Source organism: Lepisma saccharinum, chromosome 18 (assembly GCF_977018435.1).
Source record: "Lepisma saccharinum chromosome 18, izLepSacc3.1, whole genome shotgun sequence".
Classification (NCBI taxonomy): domain Eukaryota; kingdom Metazoa; phylum Arthropoda; class Insecta; order Zygentoma; family Lepismatidae; genus Lepisma; species Lepisma saccharinum.
This window is the reverse complement of record NC_139246.1, coordinates 45,882,500-45,907,473: the sequence shown is the minus strand read 5'-3', so window position 1 is coordinate 45,907,473 and position 24,974 is coordinate 45,882,500. Positions and strand designations below refer to the sequence as shown.

At 38.2% G+C, this 24,974-nt stretch overlaps 1 protein-coding gene across 1 annotated transcript in view; it reads left to right on the top strand.

Annotated features, from left to right (window-relative positions):
- Nucleotides 1-250: 250 nt before the first annotated feature.
- Nucleotides 251-24,974, top strand: part of LOC146002232 (fibrinogen C domain-containing protein 1-A-like) — a 258,177-nt gene continuing 233,453 nt past the window's right edge. Inside the window, exon 1 of the mRNA XM_083139951.1 lies at nucleotides 251-358. The gene's annotated coding sequence lies outside the window, so the exon portion shown is untranslated. The remainder of the gene's footprint in view (nucleotides 359-24,974) is intronic.

Here is a 24,974-nt window from a genome sequence, read left to right as displayed (position 1 = left end):
AGCCCCCTCTGGTCCCTGTCTGGCTACGGGCCTGCTCATGTGAGTTGACGTCACTGAAGAAGGAATACATTTAAGTTACTTATTAAGCTGCTTGTACTTGTTACGTCGACCGTCGCAGAATAACCTTGCATTGGGCAAGGGGGATGGAGGAGGAGCTCACCGTTCAGGGGCATGTTCGGTTTGGTGTGTGTTCAAAGTTCTGTGTGGTTTTACTTTATACGGTCGTACTTGAAAGAAATATGGCGGCCTTAGCTTTATTGTGTTTCAACAGCAAAGTTGGTCTTTACTGTTAAACGAAAACGAACGCTTTCTAACAGAATAGGTATTGCAAGCTATGGTACATCGAATGCAGACGAGGGTAAGAAGTATTCTATTTATTAATATGTTAAACAAAATTTGCCGATTAACACAAATTTGTTTTGTTTAAATATTCTTTTGTGATTAACATGTCCTTACTAGGACCACTTTGTAGTTGCGCCGATATCGAGAGACAGTTCCTCTTCTCATTCCAAGAGTAGTGAATAGTGTTCCTTTTAGTTTGAGAGAAGTTTGCCTTTGCACACTGCGGTTATGACTAATTGCTGTGTTGCTGCCGTATTTGAGTGTGAGTAGCACCACATAACTTAATGTAAGAAGTTTGACGTCAGAAATCTTTTTGACGTGTTTCGTGTTTGACCGTTAAATCACGTGTGTGTTTTCGATGGAAACGAAAGGACATACGTACATACGTCGTGAACACGAACACGAAAATCTATGGTATTGTCTTTGTGTAATTAACGTTCTGTTTGTGCTATATATGTCAATGTTTGATTTATTTTGAAACTTTTTGAGTGACGTCGGCCTGTTGAAGTACACAGTCCCACCTGGCATTTATTAATCTTGTTGCTGGCGTCACGTTGTTCGTTTATAATTTTCTGGTACAATTTTGCATTACTTAAAGGTTTTAATTGCAAAATGCATTATTTACCGTGTCTTTTCTGCATTTTGTTATTATGAATTAATGTTTTTAAACGCCTTTTTTTATTTAATTTATGTTCTGATACTAGTCACCTGTGACGACAAAAACAGTATAAATACGGGTCGGTCGGCCAAGATAGGAACCAAATTTTTTTTGCTCTTTAAAGCGTATGTATGTCTCATGTGCCTTGCTTAGATTGTCCTTGGTGCTTGTTGTGGTGTGCTTTGTGTGGATGACTAGGTGGAATACACCCTACGGCCAGGGTTGTTAAAAGGTCCAGGGTTTACTGGGCTCTGCTGCAGGACCGGAACATATTTTGTTGCACAATTTAAATTCGGTCCAAGTTCCGTATTGTTTCATTTCAATGCGGAACTTGGACCCTATTTAAACTGATCCGCAAAGAATGTTCCTGAACCACATTCATATTCACCCGGAAAAAAGGTCCCTGGACCGTATTTTTAGTCATCCGAAAAAAGGTTCCTGGACCGTATTTAAATTCATCAGAGAAAGAAGGTTTCTAGTCAGTATTTAAATTTACCCGGACAAATGTTCCCGGACCGTATTCAAATTCATCCGGAAAAAGGTTTCTGAATCGTATTTAAACTGATCCGAAAAAGAAGTTATCTGGACAGAATTGAAATACGTTAAAGGTAGAAATGTTATTTACGGTCCAGAACACTTTACGATTGCTCAGTTTCTCTCCTGGACCGGAATTGAATTTATTTAAAATTCCTGGACCTTTAACAACCCTGCCTACGGCTCTCTTGTTTTGTACACAACTCGTTTTCGCCCTGACACTTGTAGAGGGTATCTGTGAGGACGAATTTGTTTTATTTATTATTGTCCAGGCTCAAACCCTAAACCCTTGTTGAGACCGTTGTCTCGGGGTGTGATGTTGTCGATCTGCTTTTACTTGTTTAAGTCTTTGCACGTTTATTTTGACTCACAGCTAGTTTGAATTGATTTAATTGATATAATTTGCCTTTGTACACTTATGTACATTTTCATTTATCCAAAAATTATATCTTTCATAATATAAATGGGCCAAACCATGACAAAGCTATCCTTCCCCTCAAAAAGTGAAATTAGTCCAAAACCTATTTAAAAAACAGTAAACTTAAGCTTTAGCTTGAGCTTGGTGCGGGACAATAAATAGTTACAATTTGATATTTACATGTCCTTGAATGGCTTTGAGAATTCAGATTAACAAAGAGAAGTGGAAAATGTGATAAATAGAGCCCGGAAGTTCAGGCATTTATTTTCGTTAAAATAGGCATTTATAATGTGGAAAATAGGCACTAAAAATGAAAAAAAGGCAAAATAAACCGAAAAAAAGGCACATTTGGAAGTCGCTTACTTTTATCCATAATTTCTGGTAAAATGTTAAAATCTAAATTGGGAAGAGCATTTCAATTTTTCCGTCTTGATTGCACATAACTACAAGGTGCTTTTTAAGTTCTCAACATTCATTGCTAGTCGTCTGTCAGAGAGAATGTTTTTCATAATAGAAAATTATCTTTCACGAATTGAAGCCGCTTTATTTTCTGGAAGAGCATCGATCACCTCACTGATTTTTTGAAGGTCGTTAGCATAATATATAGCTGCCCATCTCGTCAAGACTGGTTGTGGAGGTAAACTAAGCTCAATCGCAACTTCCTGAAATTTTCGGGTTTGAGAGGGAGATTTCAGAAATATTTTCTTTGTGTTCGAAATCAACCTGTCCACTTCAGCAGTCAATCATGCACAATAAATGTTAACCGAAAGGCAATACATTACTTAAATAAGGCGAAAATTATTCACATAATACACGGAAGAAAAATAAATGCCAACAACGTTTTTTGGGAGAAAAATAATTTATATACACATTTTTTTAAAAAAAAATTGTCATATTTCATTGAAAAAGGCAAAAAAAGGCATTATAATTAAAAATAGGCAGTGGGGTCCCAAATAGGGAAAATAGGCAAAATGAAAAGGCTTCCAAAACATTCGAAACAACATAAGAAACGTATATCCAGAAAAATTTTATCAATATATGCAGTAGATAAAAAGAGGCATTTTGCCAAACTTCCGGGCTGTATTTCTTACATTAAGACTTGAGCGCATAAGCAATGCTCAATAAATGTGAAATTTTCACAAATAAATTAGGTTATTATTAAAATTTATGAGTTGAGGAGGTTCTTTTTCCTTTTGATATTGTTCAGTTAAAGTATTAGATGAGTAATATGGTATTAAATGGAGTTAATAAATGAGGTATTCACATACGTCACACCCAGTACGTTTTTAAAAAATTAATAACATTAAAAATAAAAATGTTTCCGCTGGAATAAAAGACATGAGATGAAAGGATACAATCTACATTTCCCCCCCCCCAAAATATGATGGATAAAAGAGATGTAAAAATTCACATAGTTTTCAAGTTGTGTGGTCTTAGGTGAAGCTTTTACCGCCGTGTCACACCCGAAACTCCAGATATTCTTGAATTGCCCAAAAACAACGTTCGTCACAGAGCTCACTCTTCAGGACAGTACCAATGTCATCACTCTGAATACTGTAATTATGATATAGATGAGCTCAATGTCTTTGTTTACAAAATATTTAGATTTGAAGCGTGTGGTTGTCACACCCGGAACTCATAGATTGGCCCAAATATAGATATAGATGTCGGATTCTGTATTTCAAAACTAAGTTTTAACTGCAAATCTTAATACTTTCCCGTGCTCTGAGATGTATTATTGTTACCATCATACAGTCTGACGCTATCCATGATATGTATTGATAGTATTGTTGTTGCTACTAATACATTTTGTCGCCGCGCCTGCTATTACATGTATAACATAAGATTGTGAAAACTAGTAGCCAATGAAGCATAAGCCAGTGACTTTCATGTGAGGTCTTCGTCATCCTCGCCTGTGATAAGAAGGTCCACGGCGCTTGCAGCTGTTGAACTTCACCAAGTAATTATGAAGACGTGAGATTCTGGAACTATGCATTACAGTATACATTTAGAACAGAATATACAGATTGTTCCAAAATAATGTTATGTTCACACTCTTTCAACGTTAATGACAGACAAACCATTGATATGACTTGACTGGACGTTATATACGTTGTGTGTGTGTGAGAACGTGTGTAGGCATTCTGTTGTTTTCAGTTCCGTCACAGTCCGCCAGGCTGTAGGCATTAGTGTACAGTCATGGAAAAAAGTTCTTCCCCATAAGGCTGTAATAGGAGCAAGTAATGCAGGAGGGTAGGCAACACATATTGCACCCTTCGATGATCGGGTGATTTTGCCTGTCTTAACACCGAGAAATGTGTTCCACGCGAAGGTCAACATGACAGGAAAGCAAAGAGGGTCACGTGACTATTGGTTACGTGGAGTGTTGTGCTTCTCCACGTCTCCAGTTCTTGATCCACATTGCAGAAAAAGTAGAGCTTCATGCAATATATGAAAATAGGTTGTTTTCAACTACACGCTTAATTATGATTTTCCCAATTGTAAATCTATCAGACGTGTCTCCCGATTTAGTCGGGACAGTCTTTTACTTTGAATTCCTGTTTGTCACAGGCGTAACTTGACGGGAGCAGAAAGGGCATTTGTAACCCCCCCCCAAAAAATCAGGTTTCTTAAAGCTGCTAAAACAGGAATTAAATACTATGATTCGACGCGTCCAAAAAAAGTATTATATTGAAAGATTTTTCCCAAATACGTAGATAGCAATTTAATACTTTGAAAGTGTCTCAGATTTGTTTATTGTCACAACTTAGTTTGGCACAGGTTTACTACAAAAGTGGAATTTCGTAACAGAAATATGAACCCACTCCTTTTATTTCGTAGCTGATTTCATCTTGAAACTGAAATTAAGAATATTAGTTAACAATGTCATTGGTAAACAATAAAAAAATGTGTTAGACCCAATTCTTTAATACCTTATCATAATCTTTATCGCAAGTTTAAATTTTGTTGTAAGTCCACTTTATGCAAAAAAAAAAAGGCAAAGTTCTCACCTGTGCTTAGCGCTACGCCATGAAGGCGTATAGGGGGTGTGGGGGTGACGCCCCACACTTTCTTGATTCGTTCGTGAGTGGGGGTGATGTGATCAGCATCACGCCCCTGACCGCTTTTACTCCCAGGGTTTCCCCCAGGTACCCATGTCATTCGACGCTGGGTGGGCGCTGTGGCCGCTTCCAACGTTAGAAAAGTTACCGGGCTTGAACCGGCCGGGAATCGAACCCGGGACCTATAGCATGGTAGTCAGACGCGTTACCGACTGAGTCACCGGCACAGATAGACTAATCTGAAGTGCATACAGTTTAAAGTGGGATCCGAACCACTATGTGCGATCACCTGGTATCGTACCCCAGACCCCTTGATTACAAGGCCTTACCACTACGCCATCAGTGAGGCGCACACAATCTTTGTATTTTGATCTTTTTAAACCTATATGTATCATATAAGAGGTTGTTTAACGTTGCTATGCCTCTATGGATTATATTTAGCCAGTATTCAAGCACATAGCGTCAGGTTTCATAGAATATAAGCTTCTCTTCCATGTTTATGGTTTCCTGTCTGCAGTAGAAAAACTGGCAGGTTCCCATAGATTTTCTTTCAATAGTCTTCCAATGGTTGCATATCATATCACTCAAATTTGATTCATTCGTTTCGAACACAATCCCCGATGGCGCAGTGGGATCGTGGGCGCCTTGTAATTAAGGGATCCCGGGTTCGATACTCGGTGGAGGAACATAGTGGTTCGGATCCCCCTTTAAACTGTAGGTCCATTCACAATTAGCCTAACAGGACATAAAGTGGACTTAAGACACCAAATCAAGCAACCAACACAATCCCGTTATTGTCCAGATTATCGAATCCAGAACCTTCGTCGCGAATAACATAAGCAGGAAGACAACGTGAAATAACCGAACAGAAACAGAACCTAAAACCTACATCGGATAGATTGGATTAAGTCGACGATACAGCACGGGTTCTGAAATGAAAAAGAATACGAAAGTTGAATAACCTCTATACGCACCCACTTTTCCTCCACTCAATGGGGAAGATATCCTTCTAGCTGAGAAGCCTTTACATAGGAGTGTCCTGAGGGAACTTCAAGGCCACGATGATAAAGTGTTCTACGTGCAATGACGGGACCAAAACATACGTCAGATAGCTGTGTTCCTCCTTATTTCGTACGCCATTGATAACTGGAACACGTGACCTCGTCTTTGGTAGAGCAGAAGCCTGCTTGCTTGCCACCACCCTTTAGTTCAGTGACCTTCTCCCGTAGTCAGCAAGAGTGAATGACTTACCATATACTTGTTGTCTGTGAGGCTACACAAGAATAGATATTTCGTCAGTGGCTGTAAGTATTGTTTCATCTGCAGTTATATCAGTTAACATTTCAATAGTTTCCTTCCTAATGGTTACGTTAGTGATAAACATGTACATTAGTTCTCGAGAGTGAACGTTTTATCTATTTGAAGGGGGGATTTTTATACAGCCTGCATGTATTATTTTTTCCTGAAACAAGAAGAAATTCGAAGACGCAAAAAGAGTTGTATAAGAGTAGTTAACAAAAGGAAAAAAGAAGAAGAAAACAAAAATGTAAACGCTGAAATAAATTATGGTAGAGATCGAGTGAATAACATTTTGTCATGGGGCCTCCTCGATGGCGTAGTGATAACGTCGCCGCCTTGTAATCAGTGGATCCCGGGTTTGATACACGGTGGATGCACATAGTGGTTAGTATCCCACTTTAAACTGAAGGTCGAGTCCAGATTAGCATATCTGTGCACCAAACCAAAACTAAGAAAGAAATTGCCACAGTGTAAGAAAATTTCATGTTCAACCAGATACGAAACAAAAGGGAATAATATATTGCAGGTTGGAGTTCACATCTGTAGCATCTAACCAGCACAATTATGAATCGCAACATATCGTATCAGATCCATTTTTATTATACATGTATGATAATATAAGAGAAGTAGAGGAAAGAGAAAACCAAGCGAAACACGGACGCCTTCTCCAGAATTTCAAATCTCGTTACATAAGGTTCTGGGTTGGAGTCCCGAACAGGCATGACTTTCTTGTTCTTGCCCTTTTATCTGCTCCATTTCATCATAATTCATCGTTATGGTTTACCTGCAGGGGAAGAATAATGACAATAATTGCCAATACAAAGCCAATGACAAACAAACAGAACAACTCGATTACGGAGTTGTCAAGAAGAAATGAGACTTGACAGTGTATCAGTCTCTCGGTTTGTCGAATTGAAAATTGCTCTCCCGTTCTCGGTCTCGACTATAGTTAAATATAGAAATCGAAAACGTATGTGAATGAATATACATGTATTTTATATATTCCGGTTTTGTAGGAGATTTCGTGAGAGATGAAATAAGTACTCTTCCATGGTATTTATTTTTATAATTTTTATTCCCTGTTCGATGATCGCGACGATAAGGACGAGTGACCATTACATGAAATTGATGACGAAATAGTCAAACACATCCTACAAGGACGGTACTCAAACCCGGGAACTTTGGCGACGATATCGAATGTCAATCACTTAATGAGCTTGACCACCGAGCCTGCTTAATGTTGTTTCTGTCAGGTAATTCGTAATAATATCCAACATTCACTATCATTTGCTTCATAATTTATCTTATTGTTGTGATTAACCTGAATTCAAAGAATTAGTTGAAAGGCAAAAATGCAAGATTGAATGTCTCTGATGTTACTTCGTGCCGAATAATATGACGTGGTATTATGATATGAATTTTTTAATCATATAATATGCCTATTCATTCCATTGATTGATCCCAATTGCACACACAAAATATGGTATAATGTCCACTCCATGGAGGAGTGGTTAGCACAGCGCGCTACGATGCCATGGGTCCCTGGTTAGAATCTCGACTTGGGCGTGGGTGGCCTTGGTGAGTGTCCCTTCATCAATTTCATCATAGCATCACTCATCTTCATCGTCGCTATTTGCCAAAAGTGAAAGAATAGCAAACCTAAATAACAAACATCCAATCAAATCGAACATCTCTACAGATTTAATGCTATACGGTACCGAATTCCCAATTTATTACTGCATCTTAAGTCATTTTACAGCATCTCAATTGTTTTTCGATACGAAAACATTTGGAATGTTGTTTTGTGCAGTTGATTGTGCATTGTTTGGTTGTTTGGATTGTTTAATTAACGTCGCATTAATTAGTTTTAGACCAATCGTGACGGGGGAAGCAAGAGCACAAAGAAAGCGAAAAAGACAAGGAAGAGACCACGGCTTTCTTAAAGATAGCATCCCGTGAATACAACTCAAGTGACTGCAGAATATTATGAATAAAATTTATTTCGCTTTTTCCTTTTATTTCTGTTTCAGTTATTTTACTTCGCTTTTCTTCTACTACTCGCGTTACTCGAGTCGGTGAGGAAGAATTATAAACTCGTGAAATGGACGATGGTACAAAAAAATATATGCCTCTCCGACGGTTCGATTTGGTTTGGTTTGATTTGGTGTTTTAAGTCCACTTTATGCGCAGTAAGGCTAATCGGGACTGGACCTACAGTTTAAAGTGGGATCCGAACCACTTGTGCCTCCACCGGGTATCGAACCCGGGACTCCCACGGTTCGAAACTGTCAGTACAAAATATTGTCTTATTTTTAAATTTACGGGCAAATATGGTTTGTCACGTAGCAATTTTCGCTTATCTCTTTCTCAAGGGGTTCCATTGCCTCTCTGATGTCGTAGTGGTAACGTCTTCGCCATGTAATGAAAGGCTTCCGAATTCAATACCAAATAGAGACGCATTTGGTTCGGATCCCATTTTAATCTGTAGGTCCAGTGCATGAACTGGACTTAAACAATTAACGTGTGGCATGTGGTCTGTGATAAGAACCATCATTTAAGCGAACCTTCTTGACAATGACTGTAATATCACTTGAAATAATAGTATTTCCTTACGAGTAGCTCTTGTCAAGAAACCAGTTCCTGAAATTTTCTTCTGGAGGCATCGTAGCACCCAGCTGTTTGTTGTGGCTGGGGCAAGAGTCATGTGACTCATGCTATCAAAGCTCAATCCTTCCCGAGAACTCGGAATCACCAGGCAAACTTAAGCGAATATTTTGTTATTTGGGTTGCATAAACAACAGGCTTTAAGACGTTACGAAATTCTACGTCCCGTGGCCCAGGTATTTTTTTCTAAGACTGTACAGTGGTGGGAAAACGTTCTTCCCGATAAGACTTTAATGGCAGTAAATAATGCCGGAAGGGTAGGCAACACACATTGCACGTTTAGGTGATCGGGTGATTCTGTCTGTCTCAAGAGCAACTCGTCTTTCATGCAATAGCCAACAGACACAGGAAATGTAGGAAAGTCACGTGACTTGTCAGGTGGAATGTTGTTCGTCAGAAAATCGCCTTTTCTCAAGCCAGGTCGCAGAACCGATAAGAGCTAATTCGCTATATCTCCGAAAAATGATTGGCCGCAGTAGCTCAGTTGTTAGGGAGTTTTATTCATGCGAGAGATCTGGGTTCGATCACCGACGGGGGAGAATCCGGATTTTGTCCACCTGTTCAAGCGGCTCCGGTGCCCACCCAGCGTCGTATAAAGTGGGTACCTGGATGAGACTATGGGGGGGGGGGGGTAAGGCGGGTAGGGGCGTGGTGCTGATCACATCATCCCCACTTTCTGCCTGAACAAGAAAGCTTGGGACTTATATCCACACGCCTTCATGGCTTACTGCAAAGCACAAGGTAGCACTTTGCTTTTTAATTTACTATGTACATCCAGATTTTGTCGGAACAGAACTCTACGTGGGCTTTCTTACAAGTTCCGTAGGGATGTGAATAGGCTCCAATTTTTTGACACAATTCATACATGTTATATTTCGTTATAAGAACAACAGACGATAGCCTTTGTTTGCGTGTGTGTGGAAGGGGGAGTATAATCCAAACATGTGAGGTGATCCTTTTCCCACTACTCCATTCTCAGAAATAAATCTCAATTCCACACACTGAAAATGTAGCACTTTCTACATCTTAACATGCAAATATTTAGTAGCAAAATAATGTGCGGAAAGAGAAAATTTAACGGTTTGTAACGGCACTCTGGAAATTTCGTAGTTTTTTCCCAATTTGAACTGACAATCATAATATTCATTAAGAATCCCAATATTGACTAAAGAATAGCTTAGTTGTTTTGCTACTTTCAATTCTTCATTAGCGTAGTCACCGCAACTCTCTCTCTCTCTCTCTCTCTTTCTCTCTCTCTGTCTCAGCCTTCTTGATTTCGCAGTAGTAGCGGAGTCGCCTTGTAATAAAGGAGTCCCGGATTCGATACCCGGTGGAGACACATAGTGGTTCGGATCCCCCTTTAAACTGTAGGTCCAGTCACGATTAGCCTAACAGGACATAAAGTGGACTCAAGACACAAAATCAACCAACCAAAACAATACCGTTATTGTCCATATTATTGAATCCAGAACCTTCGTCGCGAAGAACATAAGCATAGAAACAGAACCTAAAACCTTCATCGGATAGACTGGATTAAGTCGACGATACAGCACGCGTTCTGAAATGAAGAAGAATACGAAAGTTGAAGGACCTCTATAAGCACCCACTTCTCCTCCTCTCAATGGGGAAGATATCCTTCTTGCCGAGAAGCCTTTACGTAGGATTGCCCTGAAGGAACTTCAAGGCCACGACGATAAAATGTTCTACATGCAATGACGGGACCAAAATATACGTCTGATAGCCGCGTTCCTCCTTATTTCGAACCCCATTGGCAACAGGAACACGTGACCTCGTCTTTGGTAGAGCAGAAGCCTGCTTGCTTGCCACCACCCTTTAGTTCAGTGACCTTCTCCCGTAGTTAGCAAGAGTGAATGACTCACCAGATACTTGTTGTCTGTGACGCTACACAAGAATAGATATTTCGTTAGTGGCTCTAAGTATTGTTTCATCTGCAGTTATATCAGTTAACATTTGAATATTTTCATAATGGTTACGTTAGTGAAAAACATGTCGGAGAGGCAATGGAACCCCTTGAGAAAGATATGAGCGAAAATTGCTACGTGACAAACCATATTTGGCCGTAAATTTTAAAAATAAGACAATATTTTGTGGTTACAGTTTCGAACCGTTGGAGACTCATATATTTTTTTGTATCATCGTCCATTTCACGAGTTTATAATTCTTCCTCACCGACACGATTAACGTGAGTAGTAGAAGAGAAGCGAACTAAAATAACTGAAACAGAAATAAAAGGAAAAAGCGAAATAAATTTTATCCATAATATTCTGCAGTCACTTCAGTTGTATTCACTGGATGCTACCTTTAAAGAGAGCCGTCGTCTCTCCCTTGTCTTTTCCCCTTCCTTTATGCTCTTGCTTCCCTCTTTCACGATTGGCCTAAAACTAATTAATGCGACGTTATTTAAACAATCCAAACAACGAAACAATGCACAATCAACTGCACAAAACAACATTCCAATTGTTTTTGAATAGGAAAACAATTGAGATGCTGTAAAATGATGTAAGATGCAGTAATAAAGTGGGAATTTGGTACCGTATAGAATTAAATCGGTGGAGATGTTCGATTTGATTGGATGTTATTTAGTTTCGCTATTCTTTCACTTTTGGCAAATAGCGAAGATGAAGTTGAGTGATGATATGATGAAATTGATGAAGGGACACTCACCAAGGACACCCATGCCCAAGTCGAGATTCGAACCCGGGACCCACGCCATTTTAGCGCGCTGTGCTAACCACTCCTCCATGGATTGGACATTATACCATATTTGTGTGCTCAATCGGGATCAATCAATGGAATGACTAGGCATATTATATGATAAATAAATTCATTTAATAATATCACGTCATATTATTCCGCACGAAGTAACATCAGAGACATTCAATCTTGCATTTTTGCCTTTCAACTAATTCTTCGAATTCAGGTTAATCACAACAATAAGATAAATTATGAAGCAAATGATAGTGAATGTTGGATATATTGTAAGTTATTACGAATTACCTGACACAAACAACATTACGCAGGCTCGGTGGGCAAGCTCATTAAGTGCTTGACATTCGATATCGTCGCCAAAGTTTCCGGGTTTGAGTACCGTCCTTGTCGGGGGTGTTTGACTATTTCGTCATCAATTTCATGTAATGGTCACTCGTCCTTATCGTCACGATCAGCGAACAGGAAACAAAAATTATAAAAATAAATACGATCGTAGAGTAGTTATTTCATCTCTCACGAACTCTCCTACAAAACCGGAATATAGGAAATACATGTATATTCATTGACATACGTTCTCGATTTCTATATAGGGCCTCAAACCCTGGATCCCCTGATAACAAGGCTACGACGTTATCACTACGCCATCGAGGAAGCCCTATAACAAAATGTTATGCACTCTATCTCTACCATAATTTATTTCAGCATTTACATTTTCGATTTCTTCTTCTCCTTTCCTTTTGTTAACTATTCTTATACGACTCTTTTTGCTTCTTCGAATTTCTTCTCGTTTCAGAAACAAATAATAAATGAAGGCTGTATAAAAATTCCCCCGTTAAAATAGATAAAAAGGTCACTCTCGAGAACAAATTTACTGGCGTAGTGGTAACGTCTTCGCCATATAATCAAGGGCTTCTGAATTCAATACCAAATAGAGGGACATTTGGTTCGGATCCCATTTTAATCTGTAGGTCCAGCATAAACTGCACTTAGATAATTAGCGTGTGGCACGTGGTCTGTAATGAGAACCATCATTTCTTGACAATGACTCTAAAAATACTGGAAAGAATATTTCCTTACGAGTAAAAAAGGTAAAGTGTTCCCCTGTGCTTAGCACCACGCCATGAAGGCGTATAGGGGGTGCGGGGGTAACGCCCCACACTTTCTTGATACGGTCGTGAGTGGGGGTGATGTGATCAGCACTACGCCCCTGACCGCCTTTACCCCCCAGGGTTCCCCCCAGGTACCCATGTTATTCGACGCTGGGTGAGCGCCGGGGCCGCTTCCAACGTTAGAAAAGTTCCCGTATTTGAACCGGCCGGAGATCGAACCCGGGACCTTTAGCATGGTAGTCAGACGCGTTACTGTCTGAGCCACCCCGACCCCAATAAACACACGCATATAATTTCCTTACGAGTAGCTCTTGTTAAGAAACCAGTTCCTGAAATTTTCTTCTGGAGCATCCAGCAGTTTGTTGTGGCTGGTGCACAAGTCATGTGACTCATGCTATCAATGCTCAATCCTTCCCGAGAACTCAGAATCACTAGGCAAACTTAAGCGAATATTTTGTTATTTGGGTTGCATAAACAGCAGGTTTTAAGACGTTACGAAATTCTCGGTCCCGTGGTCCAGTTAATTCTTTCTCTGACTGTACACAAAATAGCAGAAGTGAGCAATTTTTATTTCGAAAAACGTAAGAAGTGTAGAATATGTACACCGTTAGACTTTTTTCTACCTGTGGGGAACTGTTAAGAACGATGAGTGCGCAGCAAAGTCACTAGCACTTGATGATGACATGAGACATGCGATTGGGACTATTCCGACTATCTTTCCGTTATTTGCTTCCCGTGAAAACCATACATGCTGTTTGTCGAACAGCTTGAAGACGATGCATAGCTGTCATTTCGAACATCTTTGTGTGACACGAAAAGAGTCCATACTTGCTGATATTAGTGTTCCCGTTATGAACGTCCAATGAGTGTTAACACTATTTTGACACACTCTGTTTGTTAATGTTATGGACATCGAGTCGATTAAAAAAAAAGTTGTCCGGTATGGTATTTTACCATCAAGGACTTCTCAATATTGCATAGTGTTAGCATTAGAAAATTCATTAATGTTATATCTCAACACATATTTCATAAAAAATAATAAACACACGTATTTAATTAATTTGTGTTTATCAATATCGACAGAAGATGGCAGAGCACTTCAAAAAATTGTAAGTTTTGAATTGTGTGTCAAAATTTTAAAAAATGGGTAAACATTAATAAAAGTTATTAAATTTAAAGCACAACAAAATATAAAATCAATATTAGACAAAATTTAAAAGGAAATACCTATACAGAAGACTGCTATTTGTATATATTCTCTCTAAAAATATAGGAAATTGTCTTAAATAGAAAGCGTGTAGCATACGCAGTTGAATACAAACTTGTAAAGTACGATTAATTTTATACTATAATATTGAGTTATCAAATATTATTAATCAAAATATCACATGAAAGAATAAACTAAAATATTAATGAGAGTAAACTTTATAAATAATTAAACAATTATTGAACAATATCAAGCAATTTACTATTTCAAGACAACATAATCATATACAGGTTCTGTCAAATCTTACACATCGAAACGAAGTATTCGAATATTTCCAAATTACAAGAAACGCTTTTTTTACTTTGTTTGAGCGCAGGGTATTGGGGTATATTCAAATTCTCCGGAAAAAACATACATTTCTCATCGCTTGAATTGACAATTCGGATCATGCATGCATTTAAAAAGTTTTGAATGACTTCTTGAAAATTCGCCAAAAACTGTTCTTCCTTTTCTTCTTTTCAGCAAAATGATTGCAATGTCTTCTATTTCTCATTGATTCACTCGCTTGATAAAATACATTCCTTCAAAAGTGAGCTTGAGTTATTTCGTGGCCCCTTCAGCACATTTTCATCTTAAAGTTCGCTTGATTTTATACTTGGTCACATCAGGACGATTTCTCCTTTAAGTTCCCTTGATTTTATACTTGTTCACATCAGGACGTTTTCTCCTTAAAGTTAGTTTGATTTTATACTTGGTCATTTCAGTCCGTTTTCTCCTTAAAGTTCGCTTGATTTTATACTTGGTCATTTCAGGCCGTTTTCTCCTTAAAGATCGCTTGATTTTATACTTGGTCATTTCAGGCCGTTTTCTCCTTAAAGTGCGCTTGATTTTATACTTGGTCATTTCAGGCCGTTTTCTCCTTAAAGATCGCTTGATTTTATACATGGTCATTTCAGGCCCTTTTCTCCATAAAGTGTGCTTGATTTTATACCTGCTCACATCAGGACGTTTTCTCCTTAAAGTGCGCTTGATTTTATACTTGGTCATTTCAGGTCGTTTTCTCCTTAAAGTACGCTTGATTATATACCTGCTCACATCAGGAAGATTTCTCCTAAAAGTGCGTTTGATTTTATACTTGGTCATTTCAGGACGTTTTCTCCTTAAAGTTCGCTTGATTTTATACATGGTCATTTCAGGCCCTTTTCTCCATAAAGTGTGCTTGATTATATACCTGCTCACATCAGGACGTTTTCTTCTTAAAGTGCGCTTGATTTTATACTTGGTCATTTTAGGCCGTTTTCTACTTAAAGTGCGCTTGATTTTATACTTGCTCACATCAGGACGTTTTCTCCTTAAAGTGCGCTTGATTTTATACTTGGTCATTTCAGGTCGTTTTCTCCTTAAAGTACGCTTGATTATATACCTGCTCACATCAGGACGATTTCTCCTAAAAGTGCGTTTGATTTTATACTTGGTCATTTCAGGACGTTTTCTCCTTAAAGTTCGCTTGATTTTATACCTGCTCACATCAGGACGTTTTCTCCTTAAAGTACGCTTGATTTTATACCTGCTCACATCAGGACGTTCTCTCCTTAAAGTGCGCTTGATTTTATACTTGGTCATTTCAGGCCGATTTCTTTTTAAAGTGCGCTTGATTTTATACTTGGTCATTTCAGGCCGTTTTCTCCTTAAAGTTCTCTTGATTTTATACCTGCTCACATCAGGACGTTTTCTCCTTAAAGTACGCTTGATTTTATACCTGCTCACATCAGGACGTTTTCTCCTTAAAGTGCGCTTGATTTTATACTTGGTCATTTCAGGCCGATTTCTTTTTAAAGTGCGCTTGATTTTATACTTGGTCATTTCAGGCCGTCTTCTCCTTAAAGTTCGCTTGATTTTATACTTGGTAATTTCAGGACCTTTTCTCCTTAAAGTGCGCTTGATTTTATACTTGGTCATTTCAGGCCCTTTTCTCCTTAAAGTGCGCTTGATTTTATACCTGCTCATTTCAGGACGTTATCTCCTTAAAGTTCGCTTGATTTTATTCTTGATCATTTCAGGCCCTTTTCTCCTTAAGTACGCTTGATTTTATACTTGGTCATTTCAGGCCCTTTTCTCCTTAAAGTTCGCTTGATTTTATACTTGGTCACTTCAGGGCCTTTTCTCCTTAAAGTACGCTTGATTTTATACTTGGTCATTTCAGGGCCTTTTATCCTTAAAGTACGCTTGATTTTATACTTGGTCATTTGAGGCCGTTTTCTCCTTAAAGTTTGCTTGATTTTATACTTGGTCATTTCAGGGCCTTTTCTAATTAAAGTACGCTTGATTTTATACTTGGTCATTTCAGGCCAATTTCTCCTTAAAGTACGCTTGATTTTATACTTGGTCATTTCAGGCCCTTTTCTCCTTAAAGTGCGCTTGATTTTATACCTGCTCATTTCAAGACGTTTTCTCCTTAAAGTACGCTTGATTTTATACTTGGTCATTTCAGGCCCTCTTCTCCTTAAAGTACCCTTGATCTTCTACCTGCTCATTTCAGGACGTTTTCTCCTTAAAGTTCGCTTGATTTTATACTTGGTCATTTCAGGCCCTTTTCTCCTTAAAGTACGCTTGATTTTATACTTGGTCATTTCAGGCCCTTTTCTCCTTAAAGTACGCTTGATTTTATACTTGGTCATTTCAGGGCCTTTTCTCCTTAAAGTACGCTTGATTTTATACATGGTCATTTGAGGCCGTTTTCTCCTTAAAGTTCGCTTGATTTTATACTTGGTCAAATCAGAGCCTTTTCTCCTTAAAGTACGCTTGATTATATACTTGGTCATTTCAGGGCCTTTTCTCCTTAAAGTACGCTTGATTTTATACTTGGTCATTTGAGGCCGTTTTCTCCTTAAAGTACGCTTGATTTTATACTTGGTCATTTCAGGGCCTTTTCTCCTTAAAGTACGCTTGATTTTATACTTGGTCATTTCAGGGCCTTTTCTCCTTAAAGTACGCTTGATTTTATACTTGGTCATTTCAGGCCCTTTTCTCCTTAAAGTTCTCTTGATTTTATACTTGGTCATTTCAGGGCCTTTTCTCCTTAAAGTACGCTTGATTTAATACTTGGTCATTTCAGGCCGTTTTCTCCTTAAAGTTTGCTTGATTTTATACTTGGTCATTTCAGGGCCTTTTCTCCTTAAAGTACGCTTGATTTTATACTTGGTCATTTGAGGCCGTTTTCTCCTTAAAGTACGCTTGATTTTATACTTGGTCATTTCAGGCCCTTTTCTCCTTAAAGTTCGCTTGATTTTATACCTGCTCACATCAGGACGTTTGCTCCTAAAAGTGCGCTTGATTTTATACTTGATCATTTCAGGCCCTTTTCTCCGTAAAGTACTCTTTATTTTATACTTGGTCATTTGAGGCCGTTTTCTCCTTAAAGTACGCTTGATTTTATACTTGGACATTTCAGGCCCTCTTCTCCTTAAAGTACCCTTGATTTTCTACCTGCTCATTTCAGGACGTTTTCTCTTTAAAGTTCGCTTGATTTTATACTTGGTCATTTCAGGCCCTTTTCTCCTTAAAGTACGCTTGATTTTATACTTGGTCATTTCAGGGCCTTTTCTCCTTAAAGTACGCTTGATTTTATACTTGGTCATTTGAGGCCGTTTTCTCCTTAAAGTTTGCTTGATTTTATACTTGGTCATTTCAGGGCCTTTTCTAATTAAAGTACGCTTGATTTTATATTTGGTCATTTCAGGCCCTTTTCTCCTTAAAGTACGCTTGATTTTATACTTGGTCATTTCAGGCCCTTTTCTCCTTAAAGTACGCTTGATTTTATACTTGGTCATTTCAGGGCCTTTTCTCCTTAAAGTACGCTTGATTTTATACATGGTCATTTGAGGCCGTTTTCTCCTTAAAGTTCGCTTGATTTTATACTTGGTCAAATCAGAGCCTTTTCTCCTTAAAGTACGCTTGATTATATACTTGGTCATTTCAGGGCCTTTTCTCCTTAAAGTACGCTTGATTTTATACTTGGTCATTTGAGGCCGTTTTCTCCTTAAAGTACGCTTGATTTTATACTTGGTCATTTCAGGGCCTTTTCTCCTTAAAGTACGCTTGATTTTATACTTGGTCATTTCAGGGCCTTTTCTCCTTAAAGTACGCTTGATTTTATACTTGGTCATTTCAGGCCCTTTTCTCCTTAAAGTTCTCTTGATTTTATACTTGGTCATTTCAGGGCCTTTTCTCCTTAAAGTACGCTTGATTTAATACTTGGTCATTTCAGGCCGTTTTCTCCTTAAAGTTTGCTTGATTTTATACTTGGTCATTTCAGGGCCTTTTCTCCTTAAAGTACGCTTGATTTTATACTTGGTCATTTGAGGCCGTTTTCTCCTTAAAGTACGCTTGATTTTATACTTGGTCATTTCAGGCCCTTTTCTCCTTAAAGTTCGCTTGATTTTATACCTGCTCACATCAGGACGTTTGCTCCTAAAAGTGCGCTTGATTTTATACTTGATCATTTCAGGCCCTTTTCTCCGTAAAGTACTCTTTATTTTATACTTGGTCATTTGAGGCCGTTTTCTCCTTAAAGTACGCTTGATTTTATACTTGGACATTTCAGGCCCTCTTCTCCTTAAAGTACCCTTGATTTTCTACCTGCTCATTTCAGGACGTTTTCTCTTTAAAGTTCGCTTGATTTTATACTTGGTCATTTCAGGCCCTTTTCTCCTTAAAGTACGCTTGATTTTATACTTGGTCATTTCAGGGCCTTTTCTCCTTAAAGTACGCTTGATTTTATACTTGGTCATTTGAGGCCGTTTTCTCCTTAAAGTACGCTTGATTTTATACTTGGTCATTTTTGGCCCTTTTCTTCTTAAAGTTCCCTTGATTTTATACTTGTTCACATCAGGACGTTTTCTCCTTAAAGTTAGTTTGATTTTATACTTGGTCATTTGAGTCCGTTTTCTCCTTAAAGTTCGCTTGATTTTATACTTGGTCATTTCAGGCCGTTTTCTCCTTAAAGATCGCTTGATTTTATACTTGGTCATTTCAGGCCGTTTTCTCCTTAAAGTGCGCTTGATTTTATACTTGGTCATTTCAGGCCGTTTTCTCCTTAAAGATCGCTTGATTTTATACATGGTCATTTCAGGCCCTTTTCTCCATAAAGTGTGCTTGATTTTATACCTGCTCACATCAGGACGTTTTCTCCTTAAAGTGCGCTTGATTTTATACTTGGTCATTTCAGGTCGTTTTCTCCTTAAAGTACGCTTGATTATATACCTGCTCACATCAGGAAGATTTCTCCTAAAAGTGCGTTTGATTTTATACTTGGTCATTTCAGGACGTTTTCTCCTTAAAGTTCGCTTGATTTTATACATGGTCATTTCAGGCCCTTTTCTCCATAAAGTGTGCTTGATTATATACCTGCTCACATCAGGACGTTTTCTCCTTAAAGTGCGCTTGATTTTATACTTGGTCATTTTAGGCCGTTTTCTACTTAAAGTGCGCTTGATTTTATACTTGCTCTCATCAGGACGTTTTCTCCTTAAAGTGCGCTTGATTTTATACTTGGTCATTTCAGGTCGTTTTCTCCTTAAAGTACGCTTGATTATATACCTGCTCACATCAGGACGATTTCTCCTAAAAGTGCGTTTGATTTTATACTTGGTCATTTCAGGACGTTTTCTCCTTAAAGTTCGCTTGATTTTATACCTGCTCACATCAGGACGTTTTCTCCTTAAAGTACGCTTGATTTTATACCTGCTCACATCAGGACGTTCTCTCCTTAAAGTGCGCTTGATTTTATACTTGGTCATTTCAGGCCGATTTCTTTTTAAAGTGCGCTTGATTTTATACTTGGTCATTTCAGGCCGTTTTCTCCTTAAAGTTCTCTTGATTTTATACCTGCTCACATCAGGACGTTTTCTCCTTAAAGTACGCTTGATTTCATACCTGCTCACATCAGGACGTTTTCTCCTTAAAGTTCGCTTGATTTTATACTTGGTCATTTCAGGGCCTTTTCTCCTTAAAGAACGCTTGATTTTATACATGGTCATTTGAGGCCGTTTTCTCCTTTAAGTTCGCTTGATTTTATACTTGGTCATTTCAGGGCCTTTTCTCCTTAAAGTACGCTTGATTTTATACTTGGTCATTTCAGGGCCTTTTATCCTTAAAGTACGCTTGATTTTATACTTGGTCATTTGTGGCCGTTTTCTCCTTAATGTTTGCTTGATTTTATACTTGGTCATTTCAGGGCCTTTTCTAATTAAAGTACGCTTGATTTTATACTTGGTCATTTGAGGCCGTTTTCTCCTTAAAGTACGCTTGATTTTATACTTGGTCATTTCAGGCCAATTTCTCCTTAAAGTACGCTTGATTTTATACTTGGTCATTTCAGGCCCTTTTCTCCTTAAAGTGCGCTTAATTTTATACCTGCTGATTTCAAGACGTTTTCTCCTTAAAGTACGCTTGATTTTATACTTGGTCATTTCAGGCCCTCTTCTCCTTAAAGTACCCTTGATCTTCTACCTGCTCATTTCAGGATGTTTTCTCTTTAAAGTTCGCTTGATTTTATACTTGGTCATTTCAGGCCCTTTTCTCCTTAAGGTACGCTTGATTTTATACTTGGTCATTTGAGGCCGTTTTCTCCTTAAAGTTTGCTTGATTTTATACTTGGTCATTTCAGGGCCTTTTCTAATTAAAGTACGCTTCATTTTATACTTGGTCATTTGAGGCCGTTTTCTCCTTAAAGTACGCTTGATTTTATATTTGGTCATTTCAGGCCAATTTCTCCTTAAAGTACGCTTGATTTTATACATGGTCATTTCAGGCCCTTTTCTCCTTAAAGTGCGCTTGATTTTATAACTGCTCATTTCAGGACGTTTTCTCCTTAAAGTACGCTTGATTTTATACTTGGTCATTTGATGCCGTTTTCTCCTTAAAGTACGCTTGATTTTATACTTGGTCATTTCAGGGCCTTTTCTCCTTAAAGTACGCTTGATTTTATACTTGGTCATTTGAGGCCGTTTTCTCCTTAAAGTACGCTTGATTTTATACTTGGTCAATTCAGGGCCTTTTCTCCTTAAAGTACGCTTGATTTTATACTTGGTCATTTGAGGCCGTTTTCTCCTTAAAGTTCGCTTGATTTTATACTTGGTCATTTCAGGGCCTTTTCTCCTTAAAGTACGCTTGATTTTATACTTGGTCATTTGAGGCCGTTTTCTCCTTAAAGTACGCTTGATTTTATACTTGGTCATTTCAGGGCCTTTTCTCCTTAAAGTACGCTTGATTTTATACTTGGTCATTTCAGGGCCTTTTCTCCTTAAAGTACGCTTGATTTTATACTTGGTCATTTCAGGCCCTTTTCTCCTTAAAGTTCGCTTGATTTTATACCTGCTCACATCAGGACGTTTTCTCCTTAAAGTACGCTTGATTTTATACCTGCTCACATCAGGACGTTCTCTCCTTAAAGTGCGCTTGATTTTATACTTGGTCATTTCAGGCCTATTTCTTTTTAAAGTGCGCTTGATTTTATACTTGGTCATTTCAGGCCGTTTTCTCCTTAAAGTTCTCTTGATTTTATACCTGCTCACATCAGGACGTTTTCTCCTTAAAGTACGCTTGATTTTATACCTGCTCACATCAGGACATTTCTCCTTAAAGTTCGCTTGATTTTATACTTGGTCATTTCAGGGCCTTTTCTCCTTAAAGTACGCTTGATTTTATACATGGTCATTTGAGGCCGTTTTCTCCTTTAAGTTCGCTTGATTTTATACTTGGTCATTTCAGGGCCTTTTCTCCTTAAAGTACGCTTGATTTTATACTTGGTCATTTCAGGGCCTTTTATCCTTAAAGTACGTTTGATTTTATACTTGGTCATTTGAGGCCGTTTTCTCCTTAAAGTTTGCTTGGTTTTATACTTGGTCATTTCAGGGCCTTTTCTAATTAAAGTACGCTTGATTTTATACTTGGTCATTTGAGGCCGTTTTCTCCTTAAAGTACGCTTGATTTTATACTTGGTCATTTCAGGGCCTTTTCTCCTTAAAGTGCGCTTGATTTTATACTTGGTCATTTCAGGTCGTTTTCTCCTTAAAGTACGCTTGATTATATAACTGCTCACATCAGGAAGATTTCTCCTAAAAGTGCGTTTGATTTTATACTTGGTCATTTCAGGACGTTTTCTCCTTAAAGTTCGCTTGATTTTATACATGGTCATTTCAGGCCCTTTTCTCCATAAAGTGTGCTTGATTATATACCTGCTCACATCAGGACGTTTTCTCCTTAAAGTGCGCTTGATTTTATACTTGGTCATTTTAGGCCGTTTTCTACTTAAAGTGCGCTTGATTTTATACTTGCTCACATCAGGACGTTTTCTCCTTAAAGTGCGCTTGATTTTATACTTGGTCATTTCAGGTCGTTTTCTCCTTAAAGTACGCTTGATTATATACCTGCTCACATCAGGACGATTTCTCCTAAAAGTGCGTTTGATTTTATACTTGGTCATTTCAGGACGTTTTCTCCTTAAAGTTCGCTTGATTTTATACCTGCTCACATCAGGACGTTTTCTCCTTAAAGTACGCTTGATTTTATACCTGCTCACATCAGGACGTTCTCTCCTCAAAGTGCGCTTGATTTTATACTTGGTCATTTCAGGCCGATTTCTTTTTAAAGTGCGCTTGATTTTATACTTGGTCATTTCAGGCCGTTTTCTCCTTAAAGTTCTCTTGATTTTATACCTCCTCACATCAGGACGTTTTCTCCTTAAAGTACGCTTGATTTTATACCTGCTCACATCAGGACATTTCTCCTTAAAGTTCGCTTGATTTTATACTTGGTCATTTCAGGGCCTTTTCTCCTTAAAGTACGCTTGATTTTATACTTGGTCATTTCAGGCCCTTTTCTCCTTAAAGTACGCTTGATTTTATACTTGGTCATTTGAGGCCGTTTTCTCCTTAAAGTTTGCTTGGTTTTATACTTGGTCATTTCAGGGCCTTTTCTAATTAAAGTACGCTTGATTTTATACTTGGTCATTTGAGGCCGTTTTCTCCTTAAAGTACGCTTGATTTTATACTTGGTCATTTCAGGCCAATTTCTCCTTAAAGTACGCTTGATTTTATACTTGGTCATTTCAGGCCCTTTTCTCCTTAAAGTGCGCTTGATTTTATACCTGCTGATTTCAAGACGTTTTCTCCTTAAAGTACGCTTGATTTTATACTTGGTCATTTCAGGCCCTCTTCTCCTTAAAGTACCCTTGATTTTATACCTGCTCATTTCAGGACGTTATCTCCTTAAAGTTCGCTTGATTTTATACTTGGTCATTTCAGGCCCTTTTCTCCTTAAGTACGCTTGATTTTATACTTGGTCATTTCAGGGCCTTTTCTCCTTAAAGTTTGCTTAATTTTATACTTGGTCATTTCAGGGCCTTTTCTCCTTAAAGTACGCTTGATTTTATACATGGTCATTTGAGGCCGTTTTCTCCTTAAAGTTCGCTTGATTTTATACTTGGTCATTTCAGAGCCTTTTCTCCTTAAAGTACGCTTGATTTTATACTTGGTCATTTCAGGCCCTTTTCTCCTTAAAGTACGCTTGATTTTATACTTGGTCATTTGAGGCCGTTTTCTCCTTAAAGTTTGCTTAATTTTATACTTGGTCATTTCAGGGCCTTTTCTAATTAAAGTACGCTTGATTTTATACTTGGTCATTTGAGGCCGTTTTCTCCTTAAAGTACGCTTGATTTTATATTTGGTCATTTCAGGCCAATTTCTCCTTAAAGTACGCTTGATTTTATACTTGGTCATTTCAGGCCCTTTTCTCCTTAAAGTGCGCTTGATTTTATAACTGCTCATTTCAGGACGTTTTCTCCTTAAAGTACGCTTGATTTTATACTTGGTCATTTGATGCCGTTTTCTCCTTAAAGTACGCTTGATTTTATACTTGGTCATTTCAGGCCCTTTTCTCCTTAAAGTTCGCTTGATTTTATACTTGGTCTTTTGAGGCCTTTTTCTCCTTAAAGTTCGCTTGATTTTATACTTGGTCATTTCAGGGCCTTTTCTCCTTAAAGTACGCTTGATTTTATACTTGGTCATTTGAGGCCGTTTTCTGCTTAAAGTACGCTTGATTTTATACTTGGTCAATTCAGGGCCTTTTCTCCTTAAAGTACGCTTGATTTTATACTTGGTCATTTGAGGCCGTTTTCTCCTTAAAGTTCGCTTGATTTTATACTTGGTCATTTCAGGGCCTTTTCTCCTTAAAGTACGCTTGATTTTATACTTGGTCATTTGAGGCCGTTTTCTCCTTAAAGTACCCTTGATTTTCTACCTGCTCATTTCAGGACGTTTTCTCTTTAAAGTTCGCTTGATTTTATACTTGGTCATTTCAGGGCCTTTTCTGCTTAAAGTACGCTTGATTTTATACTTGGTCATTTCAGGGCCTTTTCTCCTTAAAGTACGCTTGATTTTATACTTGGTCATTTCAGGCCCTTTTCTCCTTAAAGTTCTCTTGATTTTATACTTGGTCATTTCAGGGCCTTTTCTCCTTAAAGTACGCTTGATTTAATACTTGGTCATTTCAGGCCGTTTTCTCCTTAAAGTTCGCTTGATTTTATACTTGGTCATTTCAGGGCCTTTTCTCCTTAAAGTACGCTTGATTTTATACTTGGTCATTTGAGGCCGTTTTCTCCTTAAAGTACGCTTGATTTTATACTTGGTCATTTCAGGCCCTTTTCTCCTTAAAGTTCGCTTGATTTTATACCTGCTCACATCAGGACGTTTGCTCCTAAAAGTGCGCTTGATTTTATACTTGATCATTTCAGGCCCTTTTCTCCGTAAAGTACTCTTGATTTTATACTTGGTCATTTCAGGCCGTTTTCTCCTTAAAGTACGCTTGACTTTATACTTGGTCATTTCAGGCCCTCTTCTCCTTAAAGTACCCTTGATTTTCTACCTGCTCATTTCAGGACGTTTTCTCTTTA